Source organism: Cupressus sempervirens, chromosome 10 (genome assembly GCF_028749045.1).
Source record: "Cupressus sempervirens isolate cs-2001-9-10 chromosome 10, ASM2874904v1, whole genome shotgun sequence".
Classification (NCBI taxonomy): Eukaryota; Viridiplantae; Streptophyta; class Pinopsida; order Cupressales; family Cupressaceae; genus Cupressus; species Cupressus sempervirens.
The window spans coordinates 632277194-632295467 of record NC_143127.1 but is presented as its reverse complement, the minus strand read 5'-3'; positions in this window follow the sequence as shown (position 1 = coordinate 632295467).

Sequence of the window (18274 nt, the reverse complement as noted above, 5' to 3'; positions counted from 1 at the left end):
CCTTGTTCTATCTTCCTTAGCTCTATTGTAGTCCTTGGGCTACTCCCATATACAATTTGGAATGGTGATTTTCCAGTACTCCTATTTATAGAGTTATTGTAAGAAAAATCTACTTGTGGTAGAATCAAATCCCATCCCTTGGGCTTTTCCCCAACTAAACATCTCAGCAAATTGTCCAGACTTCTGTTTGGCCTTCAGTCTGCGGGTGATGCGTGGAACTGAATTTTAGGTCTGTTCTCAACTTCTTCCACAATGTCCTCTAGAAATACCCCACAAATTTAGTATCTCTGTCAGAAACTATACTCCTTGGAAGTCCATGTAGTCTTACCACCTCTTTGAAAAACAAGTCTGCAATATTGACAGCATAATGAGTTTTGTGGCATGGAATGAAATGTGCCATTTTGGAGAACCTATCAACCACCACGAATACTGAGTCATTACCCCTTTGTGTCCTTGGAAATCCAAGAACAAAATCCATACTTATGTCCTTCCATGGCCTTGATGGAATAGGCAATGGCTGATATAGGCCGGTATTGTGACTAAACCCCTTGGCAACTTGACAAACCTGGCAACTCTGTAAAAACTTCTTCACATCTTGTGAAATTTGAGGCCAAAAATAATGTTCTCTAAGAATGGCAATGGTCTTATCTCGACCAAAATGTCCTACCATCCCTCCACTATGTTTCTCCTTAATCAAATTTTCCCTCATGGAACTCCTTGGAATGCACAATTGACTACCCTTGAACAACATGCCATCCTGAATCAAATAGTCTAACCACTTGGTTCTATCTACAGCAACAGGTTCTTTACAAGCTTTCCATGCTTCAGCAAAATCAGGATCCTCGGGGTACAAATTCTTGAGTTCATCAAACCCAACTACTTCAACCTGCATTACTGTAAGCAACAACTGTCTCCTACTTAGTGCATCTGCAACCCTGTTAGATTTTCCACTTCTATGCTTCAACATGAATGTATAACTCTACAAGAATTCTACCCACTTCATATGCCTCTAATTCAATTTACCTTGGCTATTTAGGTACTATAATGCCTGATGATCAGTGTACAAAACAAATTCCCTTGGAAATAAAGAATGCCTCCATTTCTTTAAGGCCTAAAGTATTGCATAGAACTCTTGATCATAAATAGAATACTTCTTCTTTGCATCATTCAATTTTTCACTAAAATATGCAATAGGCTTACCTTCTTGGCTTAATACAGCCTTAATAGCGCTACCACTGGCATCACAATCCACCTGGAAAACCTTTCTAAAATCTAGAAGTGCCAACACAAGCTATTTTTTCACCTTCTTCTTTAGCAATTTAAAACTTCTCGTAGCTGCTGAAATCCATTTGAACTATTTTCTATCCCCTCTTATTGTATCAGTTAGGGGTGCACATATGCCACTAAAATTCTTAATAAACTTCTTGTAAAAACTAACCAGACCATGAAATGATCTTACCTCAGTAGCAGACCTTGGAGTAGGCCATTCCAAGATGGCCTTTACCTTCTTTGGATCCATTTTGAGACCTTTAGGTGATATAACAAACCCCAAATAGACTAACTCCCTTTTTGCAAAGATACACTTCTTCAGATTAATTAACAGTTTCTCTTCGCTTAGCCTTTCAAGGACACTACGAATATGCAATAAATGTTCTTCCAAAGTCTTGCTGAAAATTAAAATATCATCCAAATAGACAATAACAAATTTTCCCAAGAACTTCTTAAGTACCTCATTCATGCGCCGCATGAAGGTGCTTGGGGCGTTCATCAATACAAAGGGCATGACTAACCACTCATAAAGACCCTCCTTGGTCTTGAAGGCTATTTTCCACTCATCTCTTTCTTGAATCTGTATCTGGTGATAACCACTCTTCAAATCTATCTTTGTGAAGTACTGAGCTCCACTCAAGCAGTCCATAAGATCATCCATCCTTGGCAAAGGAAACTGGTACTTGATGGTTATCCTATTTATAGCTTGAGAATCTGTACACATCCTCCACTCTCCATCCTTCTTTGGTGCGAGTACTATAGGTACTGCACATGGACTTAAGCTCTCTCGAATCAAGCCCTTCCTAAATAGCTCATGAACCTATCTATTTAGCTCCTCTGTTTTAGTAGGAGTCATCCTGTGAGCAGCCTTGTTAGGAAAACTAGCTCCTGGAATTAGATCTATCTGATGACTAATTTGCCTTACTAGTGGCAATCCATCTGGAATATTATCAGAGATAATATCTCCAAACTCCCCTAGTAAATCTAAAACTTCAAGTGGTATTTCACTACTACCTTCTTTATCTTTCCTAGGAATCAAAGCATAGCACATATGCTGATGTTTCATGCCATCTAAAAACTTCCTTTCATCAAGAAGACAAATCCTAGCACTACTACATACCTTTTCACCTTCCTTTTTCATGGGCTTCAATTTGTGGCAAACTCCATCCTTTGTCAGAGAGTATGTGTTTGCATGTCCATCATGTACTGCATGTCTATCAAACTGCCATGGTCTACCCAACAATAGATGGCAAACATCCATCGAAATAACATCATAGAGAACTTCATCATGGTAACTCCCAATTTTGAATTTCACTAAACATTGTTCACTTACTAGGACCTTATGATCATCTTTTACCCAAGCAATCCGATAGGGCTGGGGATGTTTCTCCCTCTTGAGCTTCAGCTTAGAGACCATCTCTTCTGATACCAAGTTATCAGTACTACCACCATCAATGATCACGTCACAACATTTATCCTCACACTTGCATCTGGTACAGAACAAACCCCTCTGTTGTCTTGGTTCAATCTCACCACTTAGTAGGACTCTTTCATTTACCAAGGTCTCTCCTCTTTTTGCATCCTCTGAATGTGATGATTGTGCATCCTCATCCACATGAGCAACCCTAGCTTGGCCCTCAGCTCTCCTATCTATCCTTGTCATTGAGGGCATTCAAAGGCACGATGACCTTCTTCATTACAATGGAAATAGGTACCATGGAAGCCTCCTCTTCCTTGTCCATGTCCTCTACCTCTTCCTCTCTGATTTCCAAAGTCTTGATCATGGGAGCAATTGAAACCCTCATTCCTCTGGTTCCTGCTAGTACCCACATCTTCATTTTTTTTTTGGGTTTCATTGTGGCCTCTAGATGATCTACCACTTCCCCTTCCTCCTTGACCACGCCCTCTTTGTCTTCCTTCAAAACTTTTATTCAGCTTCTCTTCAACTCGTAGGGAAAATTGGTATGCTTCTTCAATGCTGGTCATTCTTACCAGACTTAATTCCTCCTAGATGCTAGGTCGCAACCCATTGATATAATGAGCAAACTTCTCCTTATTTGCTTCTGCATTCCCCACTCTAATCAAGAGTCAGTAAAATTCCTCTATATATTCTTGGACTGATCTTCCTTCTTTCTTTAACCCATGTATCTTCCTAAACAAATCAAGCTTGTAGTCCACAGGAATGAACTGCTTCTTCAATTTGTCCACCATGCGATCCCATCTTGTGATCTTCTCCTTTCCTCTTCTATTTCTTTCCAATTGGACCTCTTGCCACCAGATTTTGGCATGGCCTTTTAGTTTGGCCTTTGCAAAATTAACCCTATCTAGGTCCCTGATATCCTCATACTCAAAATATTCTTCCAATTCATTGATCCAATTGATCAACTCATCTGGTTTCAGATTTCCTAAAAATACACCCACTTCAATTGTAGGTCTTTTCCCAAACTTAGTGATGGCCCTAAAAAGCCTTTCCTCTACATGATTCAGAACTTCCCTATCAAATTTTCCTTCTGGTCCCATTTCATCTTCTTCATTGTCATCTTCACTTTCATCACCTGCGGCTACAATTGTTCCTCTACGCAGCTCCTCCTGCAATTCTTGTACCTACCTTTGGAGGGCTCTAACCTCCTTAGGATTAATAGCTCTGGCCCTTCCACCATGCTCTCTTCATGGAGGCATCTTTTTAACTCAAACCCACAACCACACAGTCCTGGTGCAAACTACCTCACAGTCGGCGCTCTGTTTACACACTCAGGAAAACCTGCTCTGATACCACTTGATGGGGACACAACCCAAGAACAGAATGGACGCAATAGAAAAGAGAAATTGTATTAACTAAAAAATAAGCTAGTACATGTGGTACAGAGAAAATAAACTTCAAAACATACCCTAAGGGCTTACAATAGCATAAATGTGGAGATAATTTCTCCTTTCAGTACCTCCTCTCAAACTCCATTCCGAACTATCTTTTACAATGCCAGGAATCTCCTTAAATAGACCATGGAGGGTTAAGGACTAGGAATACATTCTAGAAGGTGCTATTAGGCATCCACCAACCAAATAGAAGGCTCCAGAAGCTGTGTTAGAAATCGGCGCAAATCTAGAAGAATCCAGAAACGGTAACTGAACTTTTGGGAGGCATAACTTTTGAACCACAGCTCTAATTGATGAATCGTTTACATTTCCGAAAATCTCTCAAAGTGCTCTATAGCCCTATGGATGATCTTTTCTCGTATCCCATTTTTTGGCCCTTTTTGAGGTCATTTAATGCCCCTAACCTAACTTTGAAGCATTCTTAGGAGGTCTCCAGAACCCGAAAAATTGCAATAAATTTCAAACCGTGGGGCCTTTTGACCTGATTCTTTTTCTAGAATGATATAAATTATAATTACATTCAGCTAGCCAATTTACACCTCCTAGTTCACCAAAATGATGGCTCAATTACATACTCCTATTTTTTCGGGATCTACATGAACACTGATAGTGGAACTGTGAGAGTTGGAACCTTTATTTGACCCAAATGGGTATCCAAAAATGAAAAAACATGAAACAAAAACTAAGTCTAAGTATATTTTTTGGGCGACACAGGATTGCCCTTATATCTCTAGATGCTCCTGCATCAGAGATACAACTCATATGGTCTGGGACGGTTAAAGTTAGATATACATCCAATTTGTACATTTGTGGTGCATTTGGGTAGAAAGAAATTTGAGCAATCAAAATGATATCCTTACACAAATAAGTACAACATTGAGTGGCAAAAGAAAAAAATTGAAATTTCCATATGCAACATCCAAAAATCAAGGTGGCAATATCTTGAGAATCAAAGCTTCTTAAAGAAAAAGTGACTAGCTAATTTCTTTATTCAAACATGAAGGTGGATCCAAGCCCAAATAAGGTAACTTTCAAATTGTGAGACAACATATAAGGTATCACCTATTCTCCTTTTTTATTTGATTTATATGTTGAAATCAATATTATGAGGAAAAATATATGTGATATTTGTAATTTCAAATATTAGATATATAGAAAGTTAATATTTGAATGATACTTTGTTCATAACTCATGGAAACTAATATTGCCTTTCAAGAGGGAGAATACCTAATCTCAAATATTAATATTATTATGAAATATGATTCTAAGAATATAATTCCTAATATGATTGTCTCTCACAAGAATTCCAATATAATAATAAATACTATGGATAAGTCCATCTACCAATCTAGCAATGGTACTACAATTACGTTGCCCTTAGTAAAGAAACATTTGACAATATTGAGATTTTCCCAAAATCCATAAATGTGCATCAAACTCTCAACGACCACTTGTATTGTGTTGGCAATCACTAAAATTAGTAGATAGAATTTCATAATTATATTTAGGTATTTGACAAGGAAGTAAAATGTTGGAAAGATATGTATTAAGGTATATATTTCAATTAGATTATTATATATATTGGAATTATTTATTGTGCAAAATTATTTATTCTTGAATATGATATAAATCTTTCTCTTATTTCTTGTTTTTCTCTATGAGCACTTGCTCTGACCTCTTCTTTCGAGTATGTCTTGTAGGAAAGGGGATATTAATATCAGATCCAGAGGGAGTTTGACACTTCCAAGGTAAAGGAGCCTAAAAATTCATTAGAGACAAGCTCGTAAAAAAAGGGAAATACACAAAGGAAAATCATTAGTGCAAAAGTATTTCGGTACATCTCCATGATTGACCTATTCTCCCAGAGTGCTTAATTGACATAGAAGTGGAGAACTATTTAGAAAAGGTGGTTGAATATATAAGGATCCTTAAGGTAGTTAAGAGTAAATAATGGATAAATATTCTATAATCACCACTTCAACACATAAGGGTAATGGGGTAAGATATATATTTTGTGCATATATTGCTATGAAATAATTGATAGTCTTTCTTATTACTGACACTTTTTTATTGTGAAGAGTATTGAATAGTCTATCAATGATTCTAGTTACAAAGAAATGAAATCAGAATATATGAAAAATGGAATATAAATGGGAAATATATATATGAAAAATGAAAAAATAAAATATAAATAAATGTTGATTTAAGGAAAACATAGTAATTAGAATACATTTCAATTATGATGCAAAGAGTCTATCTCTTGTCCAAAATTACATGATCTTAGATAGGGAGTTGGTGGAGGGAAAGGCAGAGTAATTTTGAGCACTTGTCAGATACGCTTGGAGCTTGTTTCACGTGCCCTTTGCACTGTCATTCTACCATCAAGATGATCATAATAAGGAGAGAAATTTGTTTGTGTACTATAAGAAGAAATCTTTCAAATGAACTAATTAAATTAAATTTAATACTCATCTTCTCATCGACATTATGATATCCTAATATAGGGAGTTGGTGGAGGGAGAGGCGGAGTAATTTTGAGCACTTGTCGGATACGCTTGGAGCTTGTCCTCTGCACCGTAAATCTACCATCTTATGATGATCATACTAAGGAAAGGGAGAAAGATTCCTTAAAAAGGATTATGTAAATAAGAAAAGGGAACCCTACCAATTTCCTATGGAGTCTGCAATCAGGAGAAAACACCCTATTGTAGTACAAGTTAAGGGAAAGATAGTAATAGCTCCTTTTCACAAGAACCTTTCTAGCAAACAAGTCATCCACTAAGTGGACCACCTCGTGTGGATGCCTAACACTCACCACCGGGGCCAAGGGGGCCAAAGTTTTTCTCTTGGGCTTAGTATGGAACTGGCTTGGATTAACTAATTATTATTCAAATTTCTTTGAAGATTATATATATGTATATACATGTATTGATGCTTATTTTGTGGTTGCAGGCTTCATAAGCCTAATGAAGAAGTATAGCCGTTGCGCATTATTAATTTTAGGATCTAATCAAGGTTATGTATAATGTGTCTACTTTGGGTCTTCATGCATCAATGTGTATGCTTCGTGTTTTCTTTGTGTCTTCATACATTCATATGTATACTTTGCATTCAAATGCATACTACATGTGTGACTCTTTTATTGAATAGAATGAAGTACTCTTACAAGTAAAAATTTGAATGGGATCTAGTAGTCAATTTCGTTATATAAGGTGAAACAAATATGAAAATGTTTATTGCTTGAGGACAAGCAAATTCAAGAGGGGTGGATTGTCATGTCCCCATATTTATAGGATTTAATGATAGATTAATTATTAATAATAATGATATAATTTGTCAATTAGTTAACATATTAATATGTCGTTGTCTCCAAGAGAAAGGACATCTATCAGATCATTTGTAGATTATTATTCATCGACCTCCATTCTAATATTAAATGAGTTGATATTCAAAATCAAGCAAGTCAACATTTGATTGATTAGAATGATTCTACGTAATTATATTAAACAAATTAATATCATGCCTTTGTATATATGTACCTTAATACATATATATTACCCTCTTCTTATATCATACTTTAAGAGGGAATCCTATAATTAGATGAAATATAATAATAGTTCATACGCTATTATCGATTGTTCACAAAAGAAATAATATTGATACACATATATATTAGTCATAATTCATAATAATAGTAAATATAAACATTAATAATAATATGCGTTAATGAATAAATGAATTATGCAATATATTCCTAGCCGATACTAATTGTATTACATATATAAATAAATATTATAATAATGAAAGATTATAGTATATTTAATCTATGTAATATTAATAACTAATAATGATAAATTGATTAATTAATCAATATAATAAGGATATGAGAATTAATATATATACAATATGATATTATATTTTTAATATGTTTTAATAACACATAATATTGCACAACATATTAATACTTATGATAATATAATATTCTATGGGATATATAATATTAATTATAACTAATATCAAATAACAATAACAATTTTATAATGTATATTATGATAACATATTACGTAAAATGAGAAATGAATATTATAGATAATATATAAAGAAAATATACTATAGTGATATTACTAGTATCATTATTAATTAATAATTTATATATATGATTATACAATCAGTATGCAAGTCTAAAACCACAATCCACATTATAACTTAATTAAATATAAATGCTTGAAGGGTCACACCACACCATACTCATGTTTAAGAGGCGTGTGTAAGAAACAATGGAGGAGAGGGGAAAAAAGATACATATGCCACCGAAGGGCATTGAGGAATGATAAGGAAGAACCAACGACAGAGAAGATACAGGGAACGAACAACCAGGAAAGAGCAAATAAAAGGAAAGTCGAAAGAAATGATGGACCCTCAAAAAGGTTCATTACAAATGGTATCAAAGCAGTGAACTTGCCATCCTGTTGGGTATGGCCAAAAGTCTAAATAGAACAAAGTTGTAGGAATACAAATAGGGTTTTGAAGAGGATAATAGAAATGTCTTTGTCAGAAAGGGAGACATACAAAGTTGGAAAATGAAAGCACAACAATAAATGGACTGATTTGAATATTTGAAAAAAAATACAGTCAAGCACAGAGGTTGGGTACTTTAGCGTCAGATATGTTTCTAAAGCACCCAAGACTGATATCATGATGGATATTGAAATGATAAATCAATTAAGAAAAAAATGTACTAAAGTATACTGTGGATATATAGATTCAAACTCATTGAATGGCCACATACTTAGATATCATTATAGAAACTCCACAAACTTATTCTATTCTATGTACGCATATGATAGATAAAGGAATGATTAAATATAATTGTTAAAACTCTCCTCCACAATAATATCTTGTCACAGGAGTGTTTTGGTTTGTCACCCATTGATAATAAATGAAATGGGAAAATGGAAGAAATAGAATTGATAATCTTATATAGTTGTTCCAGATATCATAAATATCACTAAAATCCATATGGTGACAATAATAGCAATTGGGAAATTTGAATGGTAACACTCCTTATTAAGGCATAAGGAGTGAATGGAAGTTAAAGGAGTCATCAAGAAACATATATAACGCAGAGTCATTCTCCTTTAATGTGGGGTTGAATGGTATTGTCAACAAACAACAAGAAGAAATAATCAGACTACTTAAAAATGACCATTAACACAGATGGGATTCATCTCTTTTCCTTGTAGCAAATAGAATTTAATGCAGCCAACGTGAATCTTATCTTAAGCATTTGATTAGGGGAATTCAATCAAACTTTTGAAAAAGAGATTCTTAAAGAGGATGAGATTAATCAATAGTTTATGATCTATATGAATTGGGATACCTTTAATTGTGATAGCATTATGGAATTACATATATCTCACCATTTTTCCAAAATGCAAAGAGACGTGAACAATTACATCGGGCAGGAAAGAATTTGGAATACAGCAATGAAGATTGGATTATAATAAAAGAACATTGCATATAACAATCTGCATTTGGAAAATGTTTGGAAAACGTTTGGAAAAATGGTTAGAAGGGTGGGCAGCATACACAAGCCACAATATAGTCAAGAGGCTATATTACAATTACATTTCAAACTGAATGCCTTGTACAGTCCATACTAGTGTTATGGTCCAACCCTACTCGTGTCATGTTCCAACCCTGGGATCATGCATTATCAAGTCAATAAAAATATCATATATCCTTTTCTTTGTTGATAGAATAGAAACAATGTGGTGCTTAAAACGAATGAAAATTATAGAGTTGGCTATCTAAATATTTTGAGCGGGGTGAATGCTCATTGCAAATCATAGAGATACAACTCATATGGTCTAGGACGGTTGAAGTTAGATATACATCCAATTTGTACATTTGTGGTGCATTTGGGCAGAAAGAAATTTGAGTAATCAAAATGATATCCTTACACCAATCAGTACAATGTTGAGTGGCAAAAGAAAAAAATTGAAATTTCCATATGCAACATCCAAAAATCAAGGTGGCAATATCTTGAGAATCAAAGCTTCTTAAAGAAAAAGGGACTAGCTGATTTCTTTATTCAAACATGAAGGTGGGTCCAAGCCCAAATAAGGTAACTTTCAAATTGTGAGACAACATATAAGGTATCACCTATTCTCCTTTGTTATTTGATTTATATGTTGAAATCAATATTATGAGGTAAAATATATGTGATATTTGTAATTTCAAATATTAGATATATAGAAAGTTAATATTTGAATGATACTTTGTTCATAACTCATGGAAACTAATATTGCCTTTCAAGAGGGAGAATACCTAATCTCAAATATTAATATTATTATGAAATATGATTGTCAGAATATAATTCCTAATATGATTGTCTCTCACAAGAATTCCAATATAATAATAAATACTATGGATAAGTCCATCTACCAATCTAGCAATGGTACTACAATTACATTGCCCTTAGTAAAGAAGCATTTGACAATATTGAGATTTTCCCAAAATGCACAATGTGCATCAAACTGTCAATGACCACTCATATTGTGTTGGCAATCACTAAAATTAGTAGATAGAATTTCATAATTATATTTAGTTATTTGACAAGGAAGTAAAATGTTGGAAAGATATGTATTAAGGTATATACTTCACTTAGATTATTATATATATTGGAATTATTTATGGTGCAAAATTATTTATTCTTGAGTATGATATAAATCTTTATGTTATTTCTTCTTTTCCTCTATGAGCACTTGCTCTGGCCTCTTCTTTCGAGTATGTCTTGTAGGAAAGGGGATATTAATATCAGATCCAGATGAAGTTTGACACTTCCAAGGTAAAGGAGCCTAAAAATTCATTAGAGGCAAGCTCGTAAAGAAAGGGAAATACACAAAGGAAAATCATTAGTGCAAAAGTATTTTGGTACATCTCCATGATTGACCTATTCTCCCAGAGTGCTTAATTGACATAGAAGTGGAGAACTATTTAGCAAAGGTAGTTGAATCTAGAAGGATCCTTAAGGTAGTTAAGAGTAAATAATGGATAAATATCCTATAATCAACACTTCAACACATAAGAGTAATGAGGTAAGATATATATTTTGTGCATATATTGCTATGAAATAATTGATAGTGTCTTTCTTATTACTGACACTTTTTTATTGTGAAGAGTATTGAATAATCTATCAATGATTCTAGTTACAAAGAAATGAAATCAGAATATATGAAAAATAGAATATAAATGGGAAATATATATATGAAAAATGAAAAAATAAAATATAAATAAATGTTGATTTAAGGATAAACATAGTAATTAGAATACATTTTAATTATGGTGCAAAGAGTCTATCTCTTGTCGAAAATTATGTGATCTTAGATAGGGAGTTGGTGGAGGGAAAGACAGAGTAATTTCGAGCACTTGTCACATACGCTTGGAGCTTGTTTCATGCACCCTTTGCACCTTCATTCTACCATCAAGATGATCGTAACAAGGAGAGAGAAAGTTGTTTGTCCACTATAAGAAGAAATCTTTCAAATGAACTAAGTAAATTAAATTTAATACTAATCTTCTCATCGACATTATGATATCCTAAGATAGGGAGTTGGTGGAGGGAGAGGCGGAGTAATTTCGAGCACTTGTCGGATACGCTTGGAGCTTGTTTCATGCACCCTCTGCACCGTAAATCTACCATCTTATGATGATCATACTAAGGAAAGGGAGAAAGATTCCTTCCAAAGGATTATGTAAATAAGAAAAGGGATCCCTACCACTTTCCTATGGAGTCTGCAATTAGGAGAAAACACCCTATATTAGTACTAGTTAAGGGAAAGATAGTAATGGCTCCTTTTCACAAGAGCCTTTCTAGAAAACAAGTAATATACTAAGTAGACCACCTCGTGTGGATGCCTACCACTCACCACTGGGGCCAAGGGGGCCAAAGTTCTGCTCTTGGGCTTAGTATGGAACTGGCTTGGATTAACTAATTATTATTCAAATTTCTTTGAAGCTTATATATATGTATATACATCTACTAATGCTTATTTTGTGGCTGCAAGGTTCATAAGCCTAATGAAGAAGTTTTAGGATCTAATCAAGGCTATGTATGATGTGTCTACATCGTGTCTACTTCGTGTCTTCATGCATCAATGTGTATGTTTCGTGTTTTCCTTGTGTCTTCATACATTCATATGTATACTTTGCATTCAAATGCATACTACATGTGTGACTCTTTTATTGAATAGAATGAAGTACTCTTACAAGTAAAAATTTGAATGGGATCTAGTAGTCAATTTTGTTATATAAGGTGAAACAAATATGAAAATGTTTATTGCTTGAGGACAAGAAAATTTAAGAGGGGTGGACTGTCATGTCCCCATATTTATAGGATTTAATGATAAATTAATTATTAATAATAATGATATAATTTGTCAATTAGTTAACATATTAATATGTCCTTGTCTCCAAGAGAAAGGACATCTATCACATCATTTGTAGATTATTATTCATCGACCTCCATTCTAATATTAAATGAGTTGATATTCAAAATCAAACAAGTCAACATTTGATTGATTAGAATGATTATACGTAATTATATTAAACATATTAATATCATGCCTTTGTATATATGTACCTTAATACATATATATTACCCTCTTCTTATATCATACTTTAAGAGGGAATCCTATAATTAGATGAAATATAATAATAGTTCATACGCTATTATCGATTGTTCACAAAAGAAATAATATTGATACACTATATGAATAAATATTAGTCATAATTCATGAGTAGCAGAGGAAGGCAATTTTCAAACAAATATTTAATGAGTTTCTTGAAGGCCAGATAGGCAATATTATATATCGTCAGAATCGAGAAAAGATGAACTTTCTAATTTTAGAGTCAATTTTTACACAAGAAGTAGCTCATTCAACTTACACAAGGTTTTCGGTGAAGTACCTGAATTGCAATCATTTTTAGACCAGGAAGATCAGATTTGATTTTTTGTCAAGGTAATGACCTAAATATCATTAAAATGCAATGGAAATGTAGTTAGGGTCAAATTTGTCCAAATTTACTTAGTAAAAACTCATTTTCATTGGCATTTTCATGGGGCAATTAGATATTTTGGTGACCCAAAAAGGTTTCATCATTTCAACAGAGATATTTCTCAAATTAGTTACAGCAATGACAAAGCAAAAATCAGATCTGAGGGAGATGGAAAAAAGAGGTTTTCCAGTTGCTAAGGGAAGGAATTTTGAAGGGACACATGTCAGCTGTATAATGAATTCAAGAATTCTTTCTTTGCTATATCTTTCTTTTCTTTCTCTGTTGTAGGTTGTTGGTTGGTTTTCTATTTCCAGTTCTTGGAGCTTTGCTTAGGCTATGAAAGCCACACACTTAGCATATCTTGTATGAACAGCATATGGATTTCATAGATAGTTCCGATACAGTAGTGTGATCTTGTATCTTGTTTTATGCATTCCTAATGTACTTATTTCAAGGAGATAAATACAATCTGTAGAAGGTTTTGAATTTCATTATAATTTTGTCTCCTTTCTTATTGAATTTGTAATTTTATATGTTCAAGAACAAAGAGCTTGAACCTATTTGCAATTGCCCAGTTGTATATTTGAAGTTTGCTTGCCTTTGACTCAAGGAGTCATATAATTGCTTGTGGTTTCAAACAAGGTCATAGATTCATTAAGAAGGATGTGTGAAAGTATGGGGTTATATTGGATATTGGTGTCTAATTCATAAGGTGAACAGACTGAACATGAATGTCTCAACATATGCCATATGTTGATTGATGTTCAAGGATGCGTAATTCTGGAGTATAGGATGGCCCTAATGGATAAGGCACTGGTCATTCGTAGGATCATTAAGTTTTTGCTTCATATTGGACATGCTATCTTTTCTCAATATAAATCAATCATTTTCCCTTCATGTTGAAGTGGACATAAAAGTTTAAACCCTCACTCAGTTTCTGAATAATATAGGTTTGCACCTAGCTATTGTAGAATTAGTGTTGTTTCATAAGCCACTAGGAGATATAAGGGGTTTTCATCTACTTAATAGATTCAGGGATATGTTTTGCACTAGTATGATATCAATTGAATCTATAGGTATACCCACCTAGGTTTTGCAGAGCCTGAAGTGCAGAAGGAGTGTAGCCTTATAGTTGGCCTATTGTCAAAAATGGCATGTTGAAAATGGGAGTTAGCTACTCCTAGACTTGTCACTTTCTCAGTGGGATATTTGAAAACCCTCTAGTATTTTCAAACACCAATAGATGGTCTCTAGAATTTTTCAAGGAGTATTCTTATTTTTTGATATCCTCCTTTGAGCACCCACCATAGTTGTTTCTATTCTCACTCTCTTTGACACTAAGGGGGAAGATTCTTCCACTAAAATTATTGATGGTGGGATCCTTTTTTCCTCTAGTTATTCCTCATCTTGCTACTCCTATTGTGCTTTCTTTGAAAATTTCTCTTTCTTTTCTTCAGGCTCATAATTCCCTTATTCTTCTTGTACTTTCTATGAAGCTATTTGGGCCACGACCATTTGTTTCCTTACCCTAGGGGCTGCCCTTTCCTCTTTTTTCCCTTATCTACCTCAAAGTATTCAACCTCTCACTCATGTTGATGTACCATTTCTAGCCTTACTAGGTATTGAGTGGGATAGGTTAGTACGATGACCTTAGTACCTTTAGCTTCTTGACGCCTAGTTGTGGCTTGTAGTGGTTTAGCTTGGGGAATTGGATCCATTCCGTTGTTAGCTCAACTACATGTTTGGCCTGATGATCTATGTAATCATTTTCCTCTTGCCCTATCTCTACATTCATGATTGGCATGTCATAGATTTTATTTTTGTTATGCAAAGGATCCATAACTTCTTGGGAATCCTTTTCTATAGTATTTAGAGGAATCTTAATTTTTAGTACATTTTCTTCTAGATATAGACTCATCCTACAATAGTTTCTTATGTGGATATCATAGCCATCTATTGCATTCATTTAATGATCTTCTAGGGCTTTGACATGGAAAAACTTTTTTCCTACTAGATGTTGGACCATTCCAATGTTGTCAAAGTATGGAAAAAGGAGAGTTGTATTCTTCCAAGGGATATTGATCCCATTCTAAATCAAAGGTAGCAATGTCTTACTTTTCCTTTACCATGAATTCCCTGATTGTGATCGACTAGACCAATGTCTTCTTATGTTGTTTCCTCATTGTGTCATAAGAAGAAGTGAGCTGGTGGGATATCTCCAAGAGTATCATCTAATTTGAAGGATATCTTGGGATATTTTTGGGGAATAGAAGAGTACCAGCTACCCAAAGATATGCGAATTCTTGAATTAAATGTGGTAGGATACTATTTCAGTGATTTGTACTACTACCTCTACTAACATTTTTTTTGCATAATCTCCTTCCATAAATTTGATGATGGCAAAGATGAACCCATCATTGCTCACTCTATATTCCCCACTCTATATTGGAAGCTTATTTTTCACTAGTTATGCCAAGCATTTGCATCTTGCATGCTCCTGTTTATATATATCCCTAGATAGTCAGTGGTTCTGGCTACTAGGAGGTACACCATAGATGATGTCATGTAAAAATGAGGGTTTGTCTTAGTGAAGACTAGTTGCTCATCCAATTTGTCACTTAGGATGGTTGCCCAATCAATATCATCTTTATGGTTCTTATGGTTTCAATAATGTGAACCATCCACATTTGTAAGTGACCTACAACAATGTGGCCCATTACTCTATTGAGGAGGACAATTTAGTATTCGATGTCATATTTCATATATCCTTGGGTCATATCCACCTTGCCTACTCTTTGGTCCAAATTTACCTTGTCAAAAAAAAATGTGGTTTACACTAGTTCTTTTGCCTCTTTCTCATTCTCTCTATACCACATTTTTGATCCATCATATGAGATTTGAAGGTACTAGTCTACCCTTGGGAGGTAAAATACTTTCTCAATGTGGAAAGGTCAGAGGTCTAGGATCATCTCTTCTATGACACTCTTCATTACCTTCTCCTCAATGACATAATGTTCCACCCATGTGATTATCAGTTTGGAAGATTGAACTAATGTGGGATGTGATGATGCATTCACCAATCCACTTTAGATAAGTGTAGATATCATCATTGACCTCTCCTTAGGCTAGTTGTAGATTGTCAGAAAATCATTCTAGTCAATGTGGCCTAGTTCAATATGTCAGATTTCTACGTGCTCATCCTAGATGCTTAATTTCTTAGGTTCTCCTTGGTAGTTGAATGCAATGGGTTTTGGTGCTATTTTCTCAACCATGGAAGATAATGATGATTCCATTTAATCAACATGAAAGAGGAAAAAATTAATCTTATGAACATCAGAAAGCACAAAAATGGACTCTATGGGACTTAGACTAATGACAAAATGGGTTAAAAAACCAATCAAAATAGACAAAAATGTTGCTTACCCCCCAAATAGCATGGTTTACGCACTAGCGCACCTAGCACAGCTTGGAAGGTGCACTAATTTAGCCTTCAAAATGATTTAGTACACACCAACACACATTCACACCCTAGCAATGTGCACATGTGCACAACTGCACACATGGAAAACATGAAATTGTGTAAAAGGGGGCTTAGTCTCTTTTTTATGTTGTACAGGTACACACATGCATACCTCTTAGGAGTAAAAATATGTACACCTTTTTGAGTTTTTATTTTTAGGTTTTGGAGGTGCACATATGTGCACCTCTAAGGGGTGTGCATGTGTGCACCTTGTTAGAGGTATTTACTTTGTGTGTTTTCTTGTAGGGGGATCGCACAAGAGAAAATGCAAAGGACTGAGAAGTGCAAAGGTGAAGTGCTAGTAGAAGGTGAAGAGAAAAGTAAGGGAATGAGAGGTGGATTAGGTTCTTATATAGGCTACAAGGTGGCTCCTTGTGTGCACCTCCATAGGTTCACATCTCTATGGTTGCATAAATGTGTATGTGTGCATGTGCACACCCTTAGAGTAGGGGTAAAGTGTGCATCTGGGCACTTTTTGCATGTGCACAAGTGCGCATATGTGCAGTTTGTTGGAATTTACAAGTGGGAAGAATACTTCTGGGGGAGGCGGGGGGGGGGTGAATCAAAAGTACTAATAATTTTAAACTCTAAAACTATTTAACTGAAATCAATCTCATGTATCTAACACATCAAATTAACATGAAAGTAAAGACATGCATGGAAATAGATAACATAAAATTTGATCACCAAAAACCCTCCAAAATGAGAAGGTAAAATTGGGGTGGGGATGACACTGACAACTTATCACTGCAACAATATGTAACTTGTCAAGGTTACAAAGTTTGACCATCATCAATGGTCTACCCTATGAAAGGACTGCCTAGTTAAAGGCTCTACACCCCGTTAAAAGTGAACTGTCTAAAGGATTTACAAAAATTCACTTGGAATGTCACCCTGTTAAAGGTTCTACAAAATGGTTGTTAAACTAACCTATCATCATAGGATTTTCATTCTCCTAATACAATGGCTAGACAGTATAGTAGAATGTATTGACCTAATAACTTACAATCTTCAACTGCTGATTCTAGATCCTTGTTTTTTCCAATCTGATCTAATCCTTCTTAATCTAATATAACTCTATTTGTAGTGCTGATACTCTGTTCTAACCAACTGATTATGCAATGTTGTTCTTCCTCTAAGTATTATCAGCCCTTTCACTTCCTTCAAATTTTCACTAGGTTTTTCTCATGCATTCCCATATGACACTTAATTATGGGGTTTTCTCCTCCTTAAAAAGGTTTCAAGACTTAAGGTTAGGTATGAATCTGTGATCGAGATTTATCCATCTTTCTAGCTCAATTCTTTCCATTTTTCTAATTGGTTGCATGCTCTCTCCATTTTTTTGATTGGCTGCATGTTGATTTCATAGGCAATATAATATATTTGATCTTATCTTTTAGATCCTTCAAAATTCATCTTGAGTCATCTCAAAAATGGTTTACATCTAAGTTTACAAAGGCACAAACTATTATGTCAATTCTATGTTACTCGGCAATTATTGATTGCTGATGCTCGACACATATAGGAATTATGTCTTGCTCAACTCCTATA